The sequence below is a fragment of the Haemaphysalis longicornis genome, unplaced genomic scaffold (genome assembly GCF_048455015.1).
Source record: "Haemaphysalis longicornis isolate Haplotype H1 unplaced genomic scaffold, Haemaphysalis longicornis Haplotype H1 scaffold_12, whole genome shotgun sequence".
NCBI lineage: Eukaryota > Metazoa > Arthropoda > Arachnida > Ixodida > Ixodidae > Haemaphysalis > Haemaphysalis longicornis.
In genome coordinates this window covers 48,742,491-48,761,356 of record NW_027526225.1, presented here as the reverse complement: position 1 = coordinate 48,761,356, position 18,866 = coordinate 48,742,491, and the positions used below count along the sequence as shown (strand labels likewise).

Genomic DNA, 18,866 nt, shown 5'->3' with positions numbered 1-18,866 from the left:
GGGCACGGAACCAACTCCTGCTGTGGTCGTCTGACCTGCGCAAACTGTGCTCACCATGATCATCCATCTGATAACTGTCCACCGTCAACCACACCTGCGCCAACTGCCAGGGACCCCATGACGCCTACTCTCGAAAGTGCGAGGATTTTAAGCAGGAGAAGGCGATCATAATGTGAAAGTCACAGAGAACATCACCCAGAGGCGCGAAAGAGGTTCGCCTCTTTCCCCCTGGGGAGGTACGCCGACGTTGCTCGCCGCGGGGCGGAGCGGCGTCTCGTTTCAGCGGGGACCCAGTACCGCGAGTCGGACTTGGTCCTGCCCCCGCGCCCCCCAGGGTTGCCCTGGGCACCCCAACCAGCCTCTGAACCACTCGCGCCCCCAGAAGCGGCTGTGGTGGCAACAACGTCTGTTGGGCATGCCGCTGCATCCACTGCTTCCTCTCCACCGGCCTAAACCACACGCAAGGGCACACAGGAGATGGAGGCAGCCGCAGCGACCCCGTTCCCCGCCTCACTGCCTGTGCCATCTGTGGTGCTCCCCATGCCTTCGGCACTGGCAGCGCAGGCAAAGAACACCCGAAAAGGTACCACGTCAAGGGGGCCCAGTCCGCTGGGCACCCCCTTGCCTTCAGATGACGACATGGACGTCGAGCCCTTCCAGCTTTCATCGCAACGAAAGGAACGGGCTGCGACGTCCAGGTCAGTAGAGAAAGGAAAAAAAACCCTTCCAAGAGTCCAAGCCCCGAAAGACCCTACATAAATAGTCACACTCCAGTAGCTCTGAACACATAATAATGGGAACAGAAAATATTGTTTAATGGAACTGCAGAGGTCTTCTGAATAATCTTGACGACGTGTATGAGATTCTGCATGCCAATCAGCCAAGTTTAATGTGTGTCCATGAAACACATCTGAATTCCAAACATACAAATTTCTTGAATAGTTAACTGGTATACCGGAAAGACAGAGATGGGTGCACACACTCTTCTGGCGGTGTGCCCATAATCACCCGCAAATCCTTAGCATGCCACCCTATCACCTTGAACACCATCCTTGAGGCTGTAGCCATCCGCACAATTTTATTTAATAGGTTGATAACGGTATGCTCCATATACATTCCTCCTGATGTTGCACTTACGAGCTCTGACTTCGAGGCGCTGGTTGACGAGCTGCCCGAACCATACATCCTTACAGGCGACCTTAATGCTCACACCTCTCTTTGAGGCTCGTCTCGAACGGACGCCCGAGGTCGCCTGATAGAGAAATTCCTTACATATTCAGGAGCATGCCTTTCCAACAATACACAGCCTACATACCATAACATCGGTCCAACACATACTCACATCTTGACTTGGCTATTGGTTCTGCAATTCTCTTTCCATGTCTTGAGGGGGTGTGGGCTCGGACCCATATGGTAGTAACCATTTCCCCACTTCATTAATGTATATAGGTACAGGCCCGAGCAGTCCATCTTTCCATAAAAGGTTTAATGAAGCAAGAGCTAACTGGAATATATTTACAGAGACAACCAAACTACACCACATGTCCATAACACACCTACACGTTGAAGAAGCTACCCAACTGCTCACGGCGCACTTCCTCGACGCAGCCGAAAAGTCGATTCCCCACGCCTCTGTTGCCCCGCGCAGCCAGCGGAGGCCGTGGTGGAATGAGGACTGTAGGCGGGCGCGAGAGGCCCAGAACAAGGCGTGGGGTATCCTTCGTCGGTACCCCACGTCGAGTAACCTCCTCTTGTTCAAACGGGCCAGGGCGTTCGGAAAACGTGTGCGCCGTGAGGCGAAACGTGATAGTTAGCGTACATTCATGACATCAATTAACTCCTACACAGACACACGGAAAGAATGGACACGAATACGCAAACACAAGGGAAATCAAACACACAGCCTGCCTCTGAACAGTACAACAGGGGACACACTCGAAAACCAGGCTGGCACACTCGCACAAGACTTCCAACACGTTTCCAGTTCAGCACACTACACAAACACTTTCATGAAACACAAACTCGTGGCCGAAAAGAAGCGTTTACGTGACAATGACAAGTCAGCCACTTCTTATAACTCTGAGTTCACGTTTTGTGAGCTGAGGGGTGCTCTGAGCACGTGTAAACCCTCAGCTCCAGGCCCAGACAACATTACATATACAATGATACAGAACTTACACACAGACACTCTTGTAACACTTCACCTTTTCAACAAGATATGGCTTTCGGGGCACATTCCAAAGTCTTGGAGGGATGCCATAGTTGTAGCATTCTTGGAAGAAGGGAAGGACCCTTCTTCTCCCGCTAGCTATCGACTCATTGCCCTGACCAGCTGCCTGTGCAAGCTTCTCGAGAAGATGATAAACCGGAGGCTCGTGTACTTTTTGGGTATAACGGCCTTCTCGAGAGCTGCCAGGCAGGTTTCAGGGCGGGCAGATCCACAAATGATCAACTTGTAGCACTAGAGTCATACATTAGGGATGCCTTCATTCACAAACAGTTCTGTTTAACTGTGTTTTCGACCTCAAAAAAGCCTATGACACCGCTTGGCGTTATGGGATCCTTACTGACCACAAGTCAGTCGGTGTTTCTGGTAATATGTTTAACACCCTTGCTAGTTATTTGTCGGAGAGAACCTTTCGCGTCAGAGTTGGTTCCGCACTGTTAAAGTACATGTGCAAGAAAATGGTGTGCAGCAAGGTGGAGTGTTGGGCTGCACGCTCTTCATAGTTAAGATGAACTCTCATGGAAAGGCATTGCCACCCACAGTCTCTTATTCCATGTATGTAGACGACGCCCAGTCATCCTTTAAATCATGTAACATGTCCATCTGCGTACGTCAAGTCCAGCTCGCCGTCAAGAAGCTTGCCGGCTGGGCCGACAAGAATGGTTTCAAAATTAATCCCGGAAAGAGCTCTTGTGTTGTATTCTCCAGGAAGCGTGGGGTCCACCCAGACCAAGACATCACTCTTGCGAATGTGCCGATTCCTGTGAACAAAGAGCACACGTTTTTAGGCATTTTACTAGTCGGAAAGCTCACATTCATCCCGCATATCAGACAGCTCAAATGCAAATGCTTAAAAACAATGAATATTCTTAAGGTCCTCTCACATCAATCTTATGGGGCCGGCAAACAACTCCTGCTGCGCCTTTACACGGCCTTGGTGGGGTCTCGGCTCGACTACGGGAGTGTCGTGTATGGGTCTGCTACAAAGGCAGCACTCAAAATCCTTGACCCCGTGCTGCATCTTGGCTTTCGCCTCTCATGCGGCGCTTTCCGCGCTAGTCCAGTCGAGAGTCTGTATCTCGAGTGTGACAAATGGTGCCTAGGGCATCAGCGGGAGTATGTTGACTTGCTGTATGCATCTAAGATCATGTCTCTTACCAACCATCTTTTTAATCCTATCATGAATGATACATCAAATTTACAACTCTTTTTAAACAGGCCATCTAGCCCCTTACCTTTCTCTTTCAGAGTTAGAGAGGAGGCTTCTGCACCGAAGGTCCCCCTGTCAGACACACACAAGACACCCATCCATAATTTTATTCCATCATAGCATCTTCGTCTTGTATCATGCGACCTATCATTCACACTAGTAGAAAAAAATAGGGTACCGAGGAGTGCACTTCTGCAGCACTTCCTGTTCTTGCAGGACAAGTACAGGTGCGCAGAATTCTATAGCGACGCGTCGAAAACTGGTTCTACAGTCTTTTGTGCAGCGCACGGACCAAATTTTAGAGTAAGCAAAACCATGAATTTTCATAACAGTATTTACACGGAAGAAGCATATGGCATTTTACTCGTTTCAAACCACATCATCAAACATAAAATTCCCAAGTCCTTTGTGTACACAGACTCTCAAAGCGTAGTACAGGCACTGTCATTAGGAAGGTCATCTAAAAACTGTGTGATCAATGCTCTTTTCAAGGTACTAATGACTGCATATGCCTCAAATCTTGAAATAACTATATGTTGAGTACCAGGGCATTGTGGAATCCCTGGCATCAGGCCGCCGGCCAAATGGCTGGTGATGCTGCTCTCATGACTACAGTTGACATTACAACAGTACCTTACACCTACCTAAAGACACACCTCAGACGACAGCTTCGTAACACATGGCAATTACACTGGAGTCAACAAACAGACAACTAACTACATGTAATAAAACCACATTTGGGACGCTACACAACTGACGCACACAACAGATACACTGAAGTCGCCCTGGCTAGGCTGCGGATAGGCCATACACATGTGACGCACTCCCATCTGCTCACTGGAACTTCGAGACCCACGTGTAGCAGGTGTGGAAAGGGCCTATCCGTAGTCCACATACTAATCACATGCAAGGCACTTGACACAACACGACACAAACATTTACCTGAATTACACAGACGACACATTCCTTTGCACCCATCATACTTTTTAGCCGACGAACCAATTTTCTCTACTCAACGTGTTCTTAAGTTTCTAGCGGAAGTGAAATTTCTGCAGCTCTTATCATATCACGTGTAATCATCCTGGCCCTATACACTAGCCATCTCTATTGTCTTTTGTTTTGCATCACTTTTACTTTTAGTCACATGTTTTAGTATTTACGGTCTCATCAAAATTCAGTAACTTCTTCTTGGGCGCTCTTTGCCCGTAGTCGGCCTTGCGCCAAAAAAAAACAACCATCATCATCATCATTTCCTTTTTTATCTCGCCGAATCATGATACGCCTCACTGCTGTCACACCTGGGTGTTTAAGGTCTTCCAACAGCTGGGATTCAGTTTCATTCTTCAGATATGGCTCAGAGATCACCCCCTGGGAGCTATAAGGCTGCGGCGGGGTGTGACCCTGATGTCCAGATCTGCGATGCGAGTTTGGGTCAAGAGATTTGTAGCTTGTTGCTTATTGTTGACTTCTGCAACTTCTCCGGTTCTAATTTTTTTGGCTTTGTAGGATTGACCAACAATGCCCTCAAGAAATTTTGAGATCAGAAAGACTGACTTCGTGGCAAGGGGCCTCGACGTGTCAACAGATTTCAAAACCTATTCATTATCAAAATCCTAGGATAGTTGTCCGGCTTTGGGAAACTTGTCGTTGGCAACGCGGGAAAGGGTACTTGATTGATTGTGGGGGTTTAACGCGCAGGCGATGAGGCGCGCCGTAGTGGAGGGCTCCGGATTAATTTTGACCACCTGGGGATCTTTAACGTGCGCCGAAATCTCGTACACACGGGCGTTTTTGCTTTTCGCCTCCATCAGAAAAGCGGCCGCCGCGGCCGGGAATCGAACCCGCGACCAGGGGAAAGGGTACTTCAGTGCGGCCCCTTTTAGGGGGCCGATCTTTGGATTTGGAAAATTTGGATACCTACAGCATGCATAAAAGCAGGGGATGGGAGTACTCTCTTCGTCAGCCTTACCCTGATGGCTGAATAGGTCGTGGAGCTCCCTGCTTGGTAAAGAGACCGGGAGCGCATCCGCTGGAGCTTGACGTGGGCTCTGACGGCCACTGTTTGTGGTTTCTCACCCTCCTCCTATAAACGCATCGCCACGGTTGGTTACAGCGTGAGTATGGGGGCTCGGGGTACGCGGTATCGCCAATACCGTGACCAAGATTGCTCAAGGTGCCCCTTGCGGGGGGTTTCTGCAGTCACTGTTTTGCGTCACGAAAAACCGGAAACAAGCGACCCAGTGGTGTATTGCGGTATACGCCTCGAGCACGGCCTGTAGGGGCGCCACTGAAATCCCCCTAGCGGCCCGTTTCAAAAGCAGGCGCGGGAGTCCGCGCCCCGCTCACCAGTGCCGCCGCTGCTTTTGCGTCACGTTCACGACTGAGATTTACCGTTTGCGGGCGTTTGAAATCCATGTTTATGTGGAGCAGTCACTCGTTTCGCAAACGAGGTGTGTTTACGAGAGTGTAAATGTTTCTGACGCGATCTAAGTGTGGTATATTTGGTATGTATAAGCGCCAGGTGTGTGCCTCAGGCTAGCGTCGCGGAACCAGCCTGTGATGGAGTCGATTGTAGTTACACTGACCTCAATTTACTAGCCGTGTCTCAGTAACCACCGATTCATCAGATGTTCATGCTACCGCTATGCACTACGATTTAAATCGGTTTTGTGCGCTTACATAATCAGCAGAGCACTCATGCCTGACAGCGCAACAGTTACGTTTGCCAATATTATACCTCAGATATTGATCACCACCATTTACAAGCCAGTCGGTGTTAATTTCGGGAATATTCAACAAAAGTACGATGGAAAATGCATAATTATACTCGGGGATCAGCACAAGACGGAGTCGTCTTGTCGTGAGGTGAGCGCCCGCAAACATTCATCTGCTACATATATCCTCTGCGAGCAGCGCGGAGACGGGCTTAGAATATAATCCGCGTTCGCGACTAAATGCTTCTTCGAAATATCGTCATATGTCACAGGGAGCCTGCAGAATAAAGCAGAAACTGAAATCAGATGACCTTATCGCATACCACACTCTTTCAATGACACCTTTCATCGCTTAATGTTGAACAGCCTACCCTGTATACTTCCAAAAATGCATCCGCCGCACGATCAGCTCTTCGTTGAAGTAGAAAAACAAAAGGAAAGTAAACGCGAGATTTGTATGTGGGATTACTAAACCGTTCATTGCTTGATTCCGCTGCGCATTTGTACACAGCGTCCCCCTCCCCTCCCCCCCAGTGATGTCTCGCGAAAAAGCAGTGCATTTCGCGTATAGTTGGTCTAGTAAACCCTACTTAGCTAAGTTTCAACGAACGTCTTTACCATGTCAGACGCTGCACTGTTTTATTTTATTTCTGTTAGAGCTATTATGTTTCTTAATTCCGCACTTGCACAGCATTTTTTTCCCGTGGTTTCATTAACTTGCCTTGGTTCTTGCTATATGGCGTGTGTGGGCCACGCACAGGTCTGGAATTTACTTAACATTTACTTAGCATGGTTATATTCTAATAGCAGTCATTAGTCCGGGATTGGGTAATCATATCCCCGAAACACATTTTTCTGCGACGAGCATATTCGAAACGAAGCCGCGTTCGTTGTCCACGCTCCAAATTGAAGCCAACCTCTCCCTGTACCAGTATCAGGTCTAAACGAGGTGGCAGTAGAATTAATTTATGCCTGACGTTTTGGAGGGGACATGGGTAATATGTTGCTGCCGTCGCCGACGCCCGGAAGAGCGGTGACGAAGCGCGCAGAACCGCGTCCCGGGCGGCAGCGTGAAATAAATTGCCCGGACGCTCAGACGCGAAAGGGAGAAAAGGAGGAGTGCGAGTGGGAAAGGCGAAGGGCGCTTGGCTTTTCCGCCGTTGTGCACACTCCCCGCGCTCTGGGACCGCCCTGCCGGCGTTGAATATCGCCGGAGAAGTGTGCGCTCTGCGCTAGCCTCTGCTCGGGCACTTGCGTGAAGCGACAAGTGTATCAATCGGCGTGTTTTATTTCGCTCTCTGCGACGGCCGCGCTTTGGATTTAACGCTTAATCCTTCGTATTCTAGCGAAGTTACGAGTGCTTCAACCGTGCCTGTGTTGGATATTTCGCGTTCTCTTACGTGAAGCGGCAACTGTTTGGATACGCAGTGTGCGCTCTACTGTATCCTCTCCTCATGCTCTTACGTGAAGTGCTTCAACCGTGCCTCTGTGCGTGATTTCGCGTTCTCGGGTGTTGGCCGGCGCTGTAGATTTCGAAGTGCCTCAACCGTTCGCCAGTCGCCGCGTAGTTGGAGCGGCTGTTTCTCAAACGTAGATCTACCGTTCACCCTTCATGTGATCGGCTCAACCTTTGGCCCGGAAATTGCATTTTGTGCCCCGATGTTTTTCTGTGATAGCCCAAACGACCATGTTGCTTTCGTTCTTTTTTTTTTTTCTTCACTAGCGTTCCGTGCTGACGAAACGGCAGTTGTAACTCGCTAAAGTTTCGGCAGGCGCAATGATAACTGGCCTGAGTCCTTCAATGATTTACTACTGCTCGGACGATTTCCTCAGTCAGACAGGATGACCCTTTGGTGTGCGCTTCCGTTGCTAAATGTGTTGTTCCAGGGTTCAAATCTCTTATGACCCCCCACCCCCCTTTTTCTTTGTCGCTGGCGACCGCTTCGGAAAGTGTCTGGTGTGCAAATTCAGTGTACAGCTGACCAATTGCAAAGCGTGGGTGTTATTAAGCTTGTCACAGAGCCTTTGAATTAAGTGATGACTATTGCATTCCTAATGACCAGTTTCCCAAAAGACGCTTCCAGAAGGAGCATATTTAAGCAGTTCTGCTCTCACTGTGTGAATTGCAAAACAGGTGAAAACAATGTGCTATGGTGGCTGTATTTGGCTTAAGAGTTAAGTGTACATTGCATGTGTTGCTGCGGACCAGCTTATTTATTTATTTATTTATGACATATTGCAGGCCCCACCCAGGACCCAAGCAGGAATCACTCAAATATAAACAAACCGACAACACAGGGTAAAATACAGTAACTTGTAAAAACGTACTGTCTCAATTTTCAATATGTTCAATCCCATCAATGCTGCAGACAACAGATACAGGCAGATTGTTCCAGTCGGATATGGTGTGTGGGAAGAAGGAAAATTTGAAGACGTTTGTCTGGCGCTGCAGCATTGAGGCATATATTGATACGGCTAAGGCAGCAAAGATATTTAGATATGTCGATGATTACATGATTGTTACTAGGTCGGTGAAGCCAGAAGAAGTAAACCTTTTAGTCAAGACAGTTAAGAAAACATTTCTGGAGTGCTCTGACGGCTTGGAATTCACTCATGAATTACCAAATGATGGGTCCTTGCATTTCCTTGATGTGTGTTTTAATTTCTGTGGAACACGCGTGTGTTGGGCGTATCAGCCACGGTCAAAAAAGGCAATTTTGGATTATCGTTCAGCGCATTCGAAGATAGTGAAAAGGGGTATTGGCGTTAGCTGTCTTCGCGGTGCCCTCGAGAAGTCTTGTCAGCACCAAGTCGCCGATAGTGTTCAGCACCAAGTTGCACGTTTGAAAGATGCCGGCTTCCCTCGGGAAGTAATAGCAGCAGTGGTTGAAAGCCTATTGCGTGACGTCAAGTCAGGGGCACGGCGTCAAGGGCGAGATGAACCTCGAAAAGAAAGGAGGCCTGTAGTCGTCCCTTACGTGCACAATTTCTCCAACCGCCTTAAAAAGGTGGCGGGGAAATGTGGTGCCGACGTTGTGTTCTCCGCCCCAGAAAAACTAGCACGAATGTGCTCTGCTGTGAATGGCGAGAAGAAGGGTAACCGAAGAAGAGGCATGCCACGCTGTTTGTTGGTTGCAAACAAGGTGTTGTATACGAAGTGCCTCTATCTGGTGGAAAATGCTATATTGCGCAGACTGGTAGGTGCATAAATGACAGGCTCTGGGAGCACCGTACAGCTGTTCAAGCGCTCGCTGCGGGGGGCCATTTAGCTGACCATTGCCGCCGCTGCCGGTGCGTTCCACACTGTGTTCCAATTTACGAGAAGACAGTAACATTGTGCTGTTTTAAGGACCAAGCCAGCCGTGAATTGTTTGAAGCGTGGTGCATCATGAAAGCCGGTGAAAAGTGTGTAAGCACGGCATCTATTACTTCATCAAAAAAAGAAATAGATTATCTGGATGCGAACTTGCCACGTGCGTAACAAAATGCACCACTTGACCTTGTCTTTTTTCTTTGTGCTTTGAGCATGTTCACGCATGCGCCCTTCCTGTATATCTTTTGATGTGTGTAGTAAAAATTTCAGTTGATGTCTAGCGCTAGTCCTGTGTGGTCTCTACTTTTGTCCCGTCTTTACCGCGCTACTTGACCATGTTTCCCCAGAAACGCCTGCAGGCGCTACTCACCTAGGAAAAGCTGCTGAATATGCATGCGCCATTGATCAAAGCATTTGAAAGCCGTCCTGCTTCGTGTTGATTGTGCTAATTTTCCTGTTTCCACTGGCTGCATTATCTGTATGTCACTAGCTAGGTACAGTACTACAGCCTCTAGTGCACCCACATGCATGTATTTTTGTGGCTGTGTTTCTAGGCGAGGCAAAACATTCCCACGAAATCGACATTGCAAGAAAGCCTGGGATGAGGCATCATATTTTATGTTTACTGGCTGATGTTTGTGTCTTTTAAGAAGCACAAGACCAGGAAACGTTCTTGCACACATTCATATCCCTGCATCAGTGTTTGCTTCAGAAGAACGCTTCGACTAGTTCCACCAGTCATGTCTTGACATCCGCAATTAGTAATGTCACAAGTTGTCGTGCAGAACAATATATGGGGCAGCCGTGCCTGTTTTCACGCCACTTTGGGAATTTTCATGCACTAATAAAGTACTGCTGCTGCAAGTCGCATATTATTTGTATTCACAACACTGCAATTACCGATGCTGGCCAACTTGCTTTTGCACTTTAGTGTCTCTTTAGGCGTCTATAGTGTACCGTAAAACCATTAGGTCCCTCCTGGGCAGATGTACTGAACTATGCTCCTGTGCTATGTCGCTTGTGCATCCCAGTAGATTTACTTCCTCATTCTCTTTTTAAGCATAGCAGCAATTTTTGAGGTGCAAAAAGTGTCGAAACATGAAAAAGTTCAGTGTAGTTTTTTGTGCTTAAAATGAGAGCTACTGTATTTACTCTCATAATGAACCTTCCCCCCACTTTTCTTGTTGAGAATTTACTTTTTTGTCACTGAATAAAAAATGCAGCGGGAATATGTCTTATTTTAAGCATGGTTACTGATGCTGTAGGCGATCACAATAACGTGATATCGTGCTACAGTACTCGCAGAAATGCTAAAAATGCATTCCAAGAAAAAGAAATCTCATCCGTAGCCGGAGACGTGAGCGCGAATGCCGCGGCTTACAATTTAAAAATTGCGCGTTTGCGGTGCGCCACCTGTTGAATGCAAAACAAACCTTGCGCCATAAAAACGTTGCGGTGTGCGAAGTTCGAACAAAGCACCAAACGTACTCCGCACTCCTTCCCTGCTATTTGATGTTTAGGCTGGTTCTGCCGGCGTGCGAACAAAGCAGTAAACGTACTCCGCACTCCTCTGCTCTTGTTTAGGGCTCGTTCACGTAAGGCCCCTGGGACCTTACGTTCACGGCACCAGCAGCATCAGTGGCGTAGAGTTTGCTGCAATTTTACGGTTTTTTTCTAGTTCGACGGCGAAGTAGCAGTTAATTTCTTCAGCCGTTGTGACATGCGCGGGCGCGACCAACCTTTCGAGTTAGACTGCAAAGCCAGCGTCGATAACGTGGACGTGCTTCGTGCGGGGATGCGTACGCATGGCTGACTACTACGGCGAGGCAACCGTGCGTCGTGGATCGTCGACTGGGAGCCCCCAACCCAACGAGGTACCATAGATGCTGTTCGGCAGTGTCTTTATTTATTGTGGCAAGGTCCTCGGAGGCGTTGCCAAATCACCCCCCTACCCGACCTGGTAAAATCAAGACAGACTGATCAGTTGCAGTTGCGAAGCTACACCAGCGAGGTTTTTTTTTTTTTTTTTTTTTTTGCTACGCATTTATTACAGTAGCGGTGGCTTAAAAATCTGGTTACTACTGATCACACTTGCTTCCGTCACGCTGAACAACGCCACGGGTCAATCATCGATGCCTCCGTCTTTCACGCTCAATTTCAAAGGGAAGAACAGCTGAACTTCGTCGTTGTATGTTCTCTTGGCCGAGGTGAAAGAACATATAGCTTAAATTACATTACATTGAGTTGGGCTGGGATTTTTTGAACACGATTTGAAGCACCCGTGCAAAAACAATCCGCATTTCACTTCATGTTCAAATTAATTTATTTTTCCTTACGTAAGATTAAACAATATCAGAATAATGTGTGATGTAATTCTAATTCGCAAACAAATAACGCTTCATAGTATGGTCCGAGCAAAAAGAGTCAAGCATGTGTGTCATGCTTTTAACATTTTCACAGATGAATGATTTTTTAGCCAATTATCTCCTGCCCCCTTCGGTCTATAAAGGGGCACCCCTTGCTGAGGAGGAAAAAAAGACCAACTGAAAATGTTATAAAAGAGGCTTTAAACGTGTCGTGTTATTACGTGTTCAGTGGATTTAAAGTAACCGAAATGTGGGAAGCATATAACTGTCCTATTTTGGAGAGAATTGTGTTATATGCAAGAGCATAACATGCAACTGTTCCGCTTCGATTTCGTGAGCGATTGAGCAAGTTTTTTTTTTTTTTTGCTTGGTACCAACACAAATTTTCCTAAAACGCCATTTTTCATACATGAGAAAATTAAGTGAAAGGCGAGTGCTACACCTGTACAATTTCTTATTCCGCGAAGTAGATCAGAACATGACTTGGAGGCACATCTTTAATACAGTATGCGCATCACCTTGGAACTTCAGCATTTCTTAGTTGTCTGATTGTGAAACTTGTCAGATGAAGTGGGTAATTGAAGTAAAAAAAAACATTTGCAGGTTACAGATTGCATATCTGGTTCTCAATAATATTCTCACAACTAAAATAATTAATAATATTACCGTTTAACACGTTTGTGTTTCATAAAATTGTAATTTAAGTAAAAAAATATATTGCGGGTTAGTCATTGTATATCAAGCTTTAAATAATATTTTGAGAATTGAGATAATTTGTGATATTCTCTTTTTACAGGTTTGTGTTCCACAAGGAGTGAAGGTGTCAGCACAGAAGCTTGAACGAAACTGCCGGAAAGCATTCTACTACTGCTAAGCTTTTGTAGATGTCAAAATTAGGAAGTCACAAAAGCAACTCAGCAGAACGACCCATTCCTCAACTGGCCAGTCTCGCCGACTGCTGTCATCAAGCTGCATGAGGTGCTCAACCACGGGCTCGACTGCGCCGATGGGCTTCGCCTTCTAAAACCCACATCGGACAAAAGTGCCGCATTCTTCCGCTACTTTCAAGATGATACGACCCCAGCAGCCGCACTAGCTCCTCATAAAACGAAGCTGGCAAGGCAGGAGGTCGGTGAGGGCCTGCTCGCTAGCAGCGCTGTAAATCCCCCAGTCAGCACCGTCTACCACTGGTTCTGCGGGTGGCGGAGAGGGCAGTATGGCGACGAAGGAGTGAGCCCCCTCACTAAGCTGGACAGAAGAGCACCAAATCACGTTGAACATTGTAAGTAGCTATGTACCCCAGCACACTCCATATATTGCTACTTTTATGTGACCTGTGCCAACGTTTATGCAAACATGGTATCTCTCTCAGTTTAATTTTCAGCTTCAAGCAAGCTATCATGCAGTGTAGACGGAAAGGTATCGCAGAAACTCTGTTCTGCAGTGTTGAATTCTCTAATTCGGGAGAAAGGCAGCGATGAGCACATGCACAGCCACGGCACACTTAACTAGACTTGTCTGATGCACCTGTCCTAATGAAGATGGCACAGCCTGACTGAAAGCCTGTGCTTGTAAAACTACTTTTAAATTATGGCCCAGACGTTCATATGTCTCAGTACATACCTTCGCTCTACTATTTTTGTTCCACTTAGAAGGAATAAATGGGCGTGTGGTATTCGCCACAACAGTGCAGCTCATAATACATCTTTATACGTGGCACAGCTAACAGCAGCCTGGCGTGGGAGCAATGAGCAATTTGAATCAAATTCAATGTGAAGTGAATTTTCACTATTCACATTTGAAAATAATTCATTTGCAGTAATCTTTTGCCATTTACATTCGAATATATGTAATTCGCGGTTGGTTTCTACTATTCGTATTTGAGAATATTCGATCTGATTCACAGTCAGTTTTCACTATTCCTAACTGTTTATAGCATGTCTGGAGGGGGCATTCAGGAAGCTTGACTGGGAAAGCAAACACAGGACAACTCCCAAGTAGCCAGCACCAGCACACCCACAGGGCAAGGCCAACCGGTGGCAGCAGAGCCTGAACAGCAGCAGCTGCCTATGGATACCGAGCCACAGCTGGAGGCCCAGGGCTCAACTGGAAGCAGTCACCAACGTGAGGTGTTGAGGTGTGGCTTGTGCTCGTGCATTTATTTTAGCAAAGCCTAATAATTGTGACCCTTACTCCAGTTACTGGACACCTAGGTAGCAACTAGACACCTGAACAAGATCTGTTTCTCAGCAACACACTCCACTTTTGTAAAGAGCTACCTATTTTATAATCACGTGCATGCATTTTTTCAGGGGTCTCTTGTAGTAAAATTTATTTTTACGAAGGTACAATTGCAGGAGCTAAGTAGAAGCAGGCTACAGGCTGCCAAAAAAGACACTCCAAAAATTAAGGCAATCCAACATGACTGCGTAGCATCATAGCAGAAGCAAGACGAACAAGTTTTTCCAATGCATGTAAAGAGGAGCAAGAATGAAGTAGTTAGTATTCATATGTCACAGCTAGTGTGAAATTTTGTATGCTGGCTGTCGTATGTCTTCCGAGGCCCTTTCTGACATAGGGAGGGTGCTAAGAGGAGGAGGAATAAACTTTCATTAAACAGCACTGTGCTGGTGTTAGGGGCCCCCACCAGGTGGGACAGTCTTCAGCCCAGCTTAAAAGAAGAAGTGTTAAACAGACTCTGCCAGGATCCAATCTCATACCATTAGATACATAGTCAGTTGCACAGTGCAAGTTTTTGAGATGTAAAATTTTACATTCTGATGTAAAATTTTACATTCTGGTCTTAATGTTTTTTTCTGTGTGTTTCGCTGAATAGTCCTTGTATGCCACTAAGGCCCTGTGAATAAAAAGGTGCCTTGCGAAAGCGCTAGGTTAGGGGCTCTCAAGTAAGGCTTTGAGGAACCCTGGGATTTTGAAGAGGCGTTTGTTGGGTTCTGTGAGACTAAAGTGGCTATGGTGTTGTGCTGCTGAGCCCAAGGACATGGGTTCGATACCGGCTGCGGTAGCAATTTTCCTGATAGAAGTGAAAAGCGAAAGCGTCTGTGTGTCGAGATTTCGGCGCACGTTAACTCTTCCTAGCTGTTCCTAGGTGACCAAAATTAAACCCCAGCTGTCTCCACTACAGCGCGCCTCATAAGCAAGGTGTAGTTTCGGTACTTTAAACCTCGCAGTCAATCAATCAATCAGTCATTATTATGTAACTGAACATGGCACTAAACAAAGCTGTTTCTTGTGTTTTATTTTAGTTCAATGAATGCATTAATGTTTGTGAAACTAATCTGTAAATACCTGCGTAGTATTCTCTGGTCCAAACTGGTCATCTAAGCTTGGCAGGGGAAGGTGAGTTCTGTGAACATTTTTCTGCCCTAATGGGTTTCCCGGTAGGCCCATAGTTGAATACCTACGGAACACCCTTATTACTTCAGCAGTGCAAAGAAGACAATAGTAAAGATAGGAGATGCAACAAATTTTGAGTAAATCTGTGGTATATCCTGAACAAATTTTTCGTAGGACACTGCGGAGCTGCAGAAGATCTACGAGTAGTGGTGGCGCCAGCCTTCCCTAGCTGCTGGCAACCCATATTATGCCACTGCCCTTCAGCAGCTGCTGCGGCAGATGCACAAGATCAGAAAGGAACCCCAGGAAGGAGTCTGCCCATGAAGGCAGGCTTCACCAGCGCCCGGAGGTGCGGCGGTACCGTCAAGGTCCAGCCCACAAGCATTGCCAGGCGTTGCCCTGGGGTCAACCGGGGACCAGGTAGAGTGCCTGCTGGCCAAGAGCTCGGCTAGCAAGAAGGTCAAGCGGTCTTCACGCCCTGAACCTCAGCGTCAGAGATGGGGTGCCGCACGCCAAAGCTCTCGGACTACAGAAGGGACAGAAGGCACCTAATAGGGTGCCCCTTGTGTGGGCCTCTTCATTTAGGGTTATGTTTTCTCCGGAGGTGTGTGAATGGCACTACAAGTCGTAAATGAATAGTGAAAACTCACGGGAAATCAACTCCAATATTTTTAAATGCACATGTCTCGGCATTAAAGGCCAACTGCACTCAAATTTTTCTTTGTCCAAATAAGCAGTCTAAGCTCTTAAAATCACCTTGGCGAAATCCTGAGCTTCGCAAGCACACTGCACACTAGGTACCATCGTTCAAAGTAGCTCCATGCAGACGACGTTTGCACCTGGTGGAGAGTTGCCGAAACAAGTTCCGAGCTGCCTGTGACGGAGGTTGGGGAACCTGTCCCGTGAAGGTCGCATTTCTCCGGCGACTTGCAGGGCTCTCCGCCAGGTGCAGGGATGTGCTCGCCCGGGGTTTCTCTGCTACACCAGCGCGCTGTACCGCCGTCGCCATCACATGTTTAAACTAACCGCATAGGCAGGCGTATCCGCCATTTTTTTTTCAATGTAAAAAAAAAGAAAGAAAGATGAGAAGCCTACAAACTATTCACGCGCTTGCGAATGTCTTGGTGTTAGCAAACCTCTTTTTACTTAAAAATAAAATTTTTTCTCAAAGATAAAAATAGCGCGAAATGAGCACATGCCTTACATTTGTCATTCCTATTGCGTTTACCACAGAAAAAAAAAGATATTTTATAACTTTTTGGCCGCTTGCATCCCGCGTCCAATATGGGCCATATTTGGACTGGCCCCACGCCACCTCTATCCTTTAGACCTTTTCAAAAGTTTGACGACCTAAATAGAGTTGTTGTACACGCGGCTATAAACTGTTGTGTGACTTTTGCCTCACTCGCTAAGTGAGCCAAAATCAGCCTTTCTCTAAGTAACAAATACATCAGCACAAATATCAGCCGTCGTCTTCGTCAAGTGCGAAAACTAACGAAACTTCTCCTCTCCTAAATAATAGACTAGATTTTTAAAAGTTCAATTCCCAAGTGAAGTATTTACTTTGAGTGTTAGATTTAGTTTATTTGAAAGTAAAATGTTTTCAGCAGCACCTGTCTCTGGTTAAAGTAGAAAACAGTGGCAGATAGGAAATGTTTTCGTGCTTTAGTGCATCATTTAGCTGTGGAAGCTGGCTTATCGTTTTAGATCCGTTTTATAATTCGTTTCCCGATGGGCAGCAAGGCAAAAAATACTGGGTTGATATTCACGAAGCTGTTTGCACATAATGTATGGTAAAAATAGTGATCGATCGCAGCCCGCGTGCGGTTTGTTCCCTTCAAAGAGAGAGACGTGATAGCTGAAGCGTCGGCTATAACAAAAGCTCCTTTTCGAAATCGTACGGGCAAGTAGCGTTGTAAATTAGGGTCCGCTTTTTTAGTAAAATATGCTGTTGGGCTAGTTGGTTCATTGCTTAAGGAAAATCGAGCGCTACAAACGAGGACAGAAAAAACGAAGAACGATGAGACAGATGCGCTACTAACAACTGATTTATTCCAAGGAAAGACAGCGATATAAGTAGCTTGTCTACAAATGCACAAACATACACAAAGGATAATAGATCTGAAAAAGATACTATAAAAACAAAATAGCCACAGCTGAAGGCAACAATCACACCTTTTTATCGCATGTTGTCTAGGATCCGGTACTCCTTCGAAAACAGGGATAGCGATGCTTCACTGATACAGCCTGCGCTGTTTTTTTTTTTTTGATAAAATACGCTTCGCGCAGTTCTTGCGCCACGGTGTCACGACTCTTTCCGATAATGATTGTCAGTCTCGGAAGGCATCCTTTGCCACACTCGCGGTAGTGATGAGGCAAATGCGACCCGGTGCCATTCTTCATGGAAAGATCATGTTCCCTGAGGCGGTCATTTACGCATCGGCTGGTTTGTCTGATGTACACCTTACCGCAGAAGCAGTCATCGAAGTATCTCGGGAACACCTTGGGTATCGGCTAAAATAATTCCAATGCCTTGTTTTAAATTGCTTCCATTGTAATATTTGCAGTCGTGACTGAAATAGATGCTCCCATAGCGGTACCGAAAACTTGCCTGTAGAATTCGCTTTTGTGCGAGAAGCAAGTGTTAGACAGGCAAAACCGTAGCAAGGTGCAGAGCTCAGTGACATCGAACAGCGTGCGATACACTAATGTCATGTCCTTGTGGAGGAACTGCCTGGAAGTGGAGCCCTTGCTCGTGTCTTCAGAAAACGTGGTGTGCAGATCGCGCATGTGCAAGCAAGCAAGCTCAAGGGTGACTTGCTTAACATAAAGGATCCTCCCTCGGCAACGTTTCCCTGGTGTGGTCTACAAAATCCCATGCGCCGACTGCGAATCGGTATACAGTGGTGAAAGCGGAAATTTCTGCCGGCGTCTTAAACAGCACAAAAATGACGTCACCAAGGGCCACACCATGACGAATGCACTTGCAGAGCATGCCGAGAAGATGGGCCACAAGATAGAGTGGGACCACGCGCGCATCATAGCCACGGAGTGGAGTGGATAAACTTTATTAAGACGAGCTTCAGGTGCCCGCCAGGTGGGGGGCCTCCTGTAGTCCGGGAAGCCCTGGTGCGCGCTGGCTGCCCTAGCCCTCTCCACCAGGATACGCTGGACTGAGAGGTCGGAGCTGGCCAGCTGGTCCGCCCACTGCTCGTACGTTGGGTGAGGATTTGGGGTAAGAGATGGGGTTTTCTGACACTCCCATACCATGTGGTACAGGGTGCCTGGTTGGTGACAGAAATTACACGTTGAGTAGTAGAGGGTGGGGTACATGACATGGAGGAAAGGCAGTCGCCTGTGCTCTGGATAAATGGGGATGTGGTGGCGGGAAGCGTCGTCGTTCGTGGCGGTAATGGGCGAGGATGTCCGCGTATGAATTCAGAGTAGCGGGCTTGGGAGAGCGAAGGGGCTGCATGACTTCGCCTTCTTGAGAAACGGCCCGGTGTGTATGAACGCGGGCAGCGGCGTGTGCCGCCTCGTTCCCCTCGAAGGACTCATGTCCGGGGGTCCGGATGATGTGCATTTCCGGGAGCTGGTGCACACTTTGCAGAATTTTTAAGGCCGTGGGTGTTATTCGACCTAGCAGGAAGTTGCGGCAGGCGGATTATAGTGAAGTAGT

The 18,866-nt window shown here is 47.2% G+C and overlaps 1 long non-coding RNA gene across 2 annotated transcripts; it reads left to right on the top strand.

The window, feature by feature from the left end:
* Window positions 1-10,774: 10,774 nt before the first annotated feature.
* On the top strand, window positions 10,775-15,391 carry LOC144161954 (uncharacterized). 2 transcript variants are annotated; one of them, XR_013320543.1, is made up of 4 exons: window positions 10,775-11,338; window positions 12,627-13,112; window positions 13,767-13,967; window positions 15,362-15,391. It is a non-coding gene; the product is annotated as an uncharacterized LOC144161954 (long non-coding RNA). The 2 variants fall into 2 exon arrangements; XR_013320542.1 differs by lacking the exon at window positions 15,362-15,391 and having other exon boundaries at window positions 10,776-11,338; window positions 13,767-14,079.
* The last annotated feature ends 3,475 nt before the right edge of the window (window positions 15,392-18,866 follow it).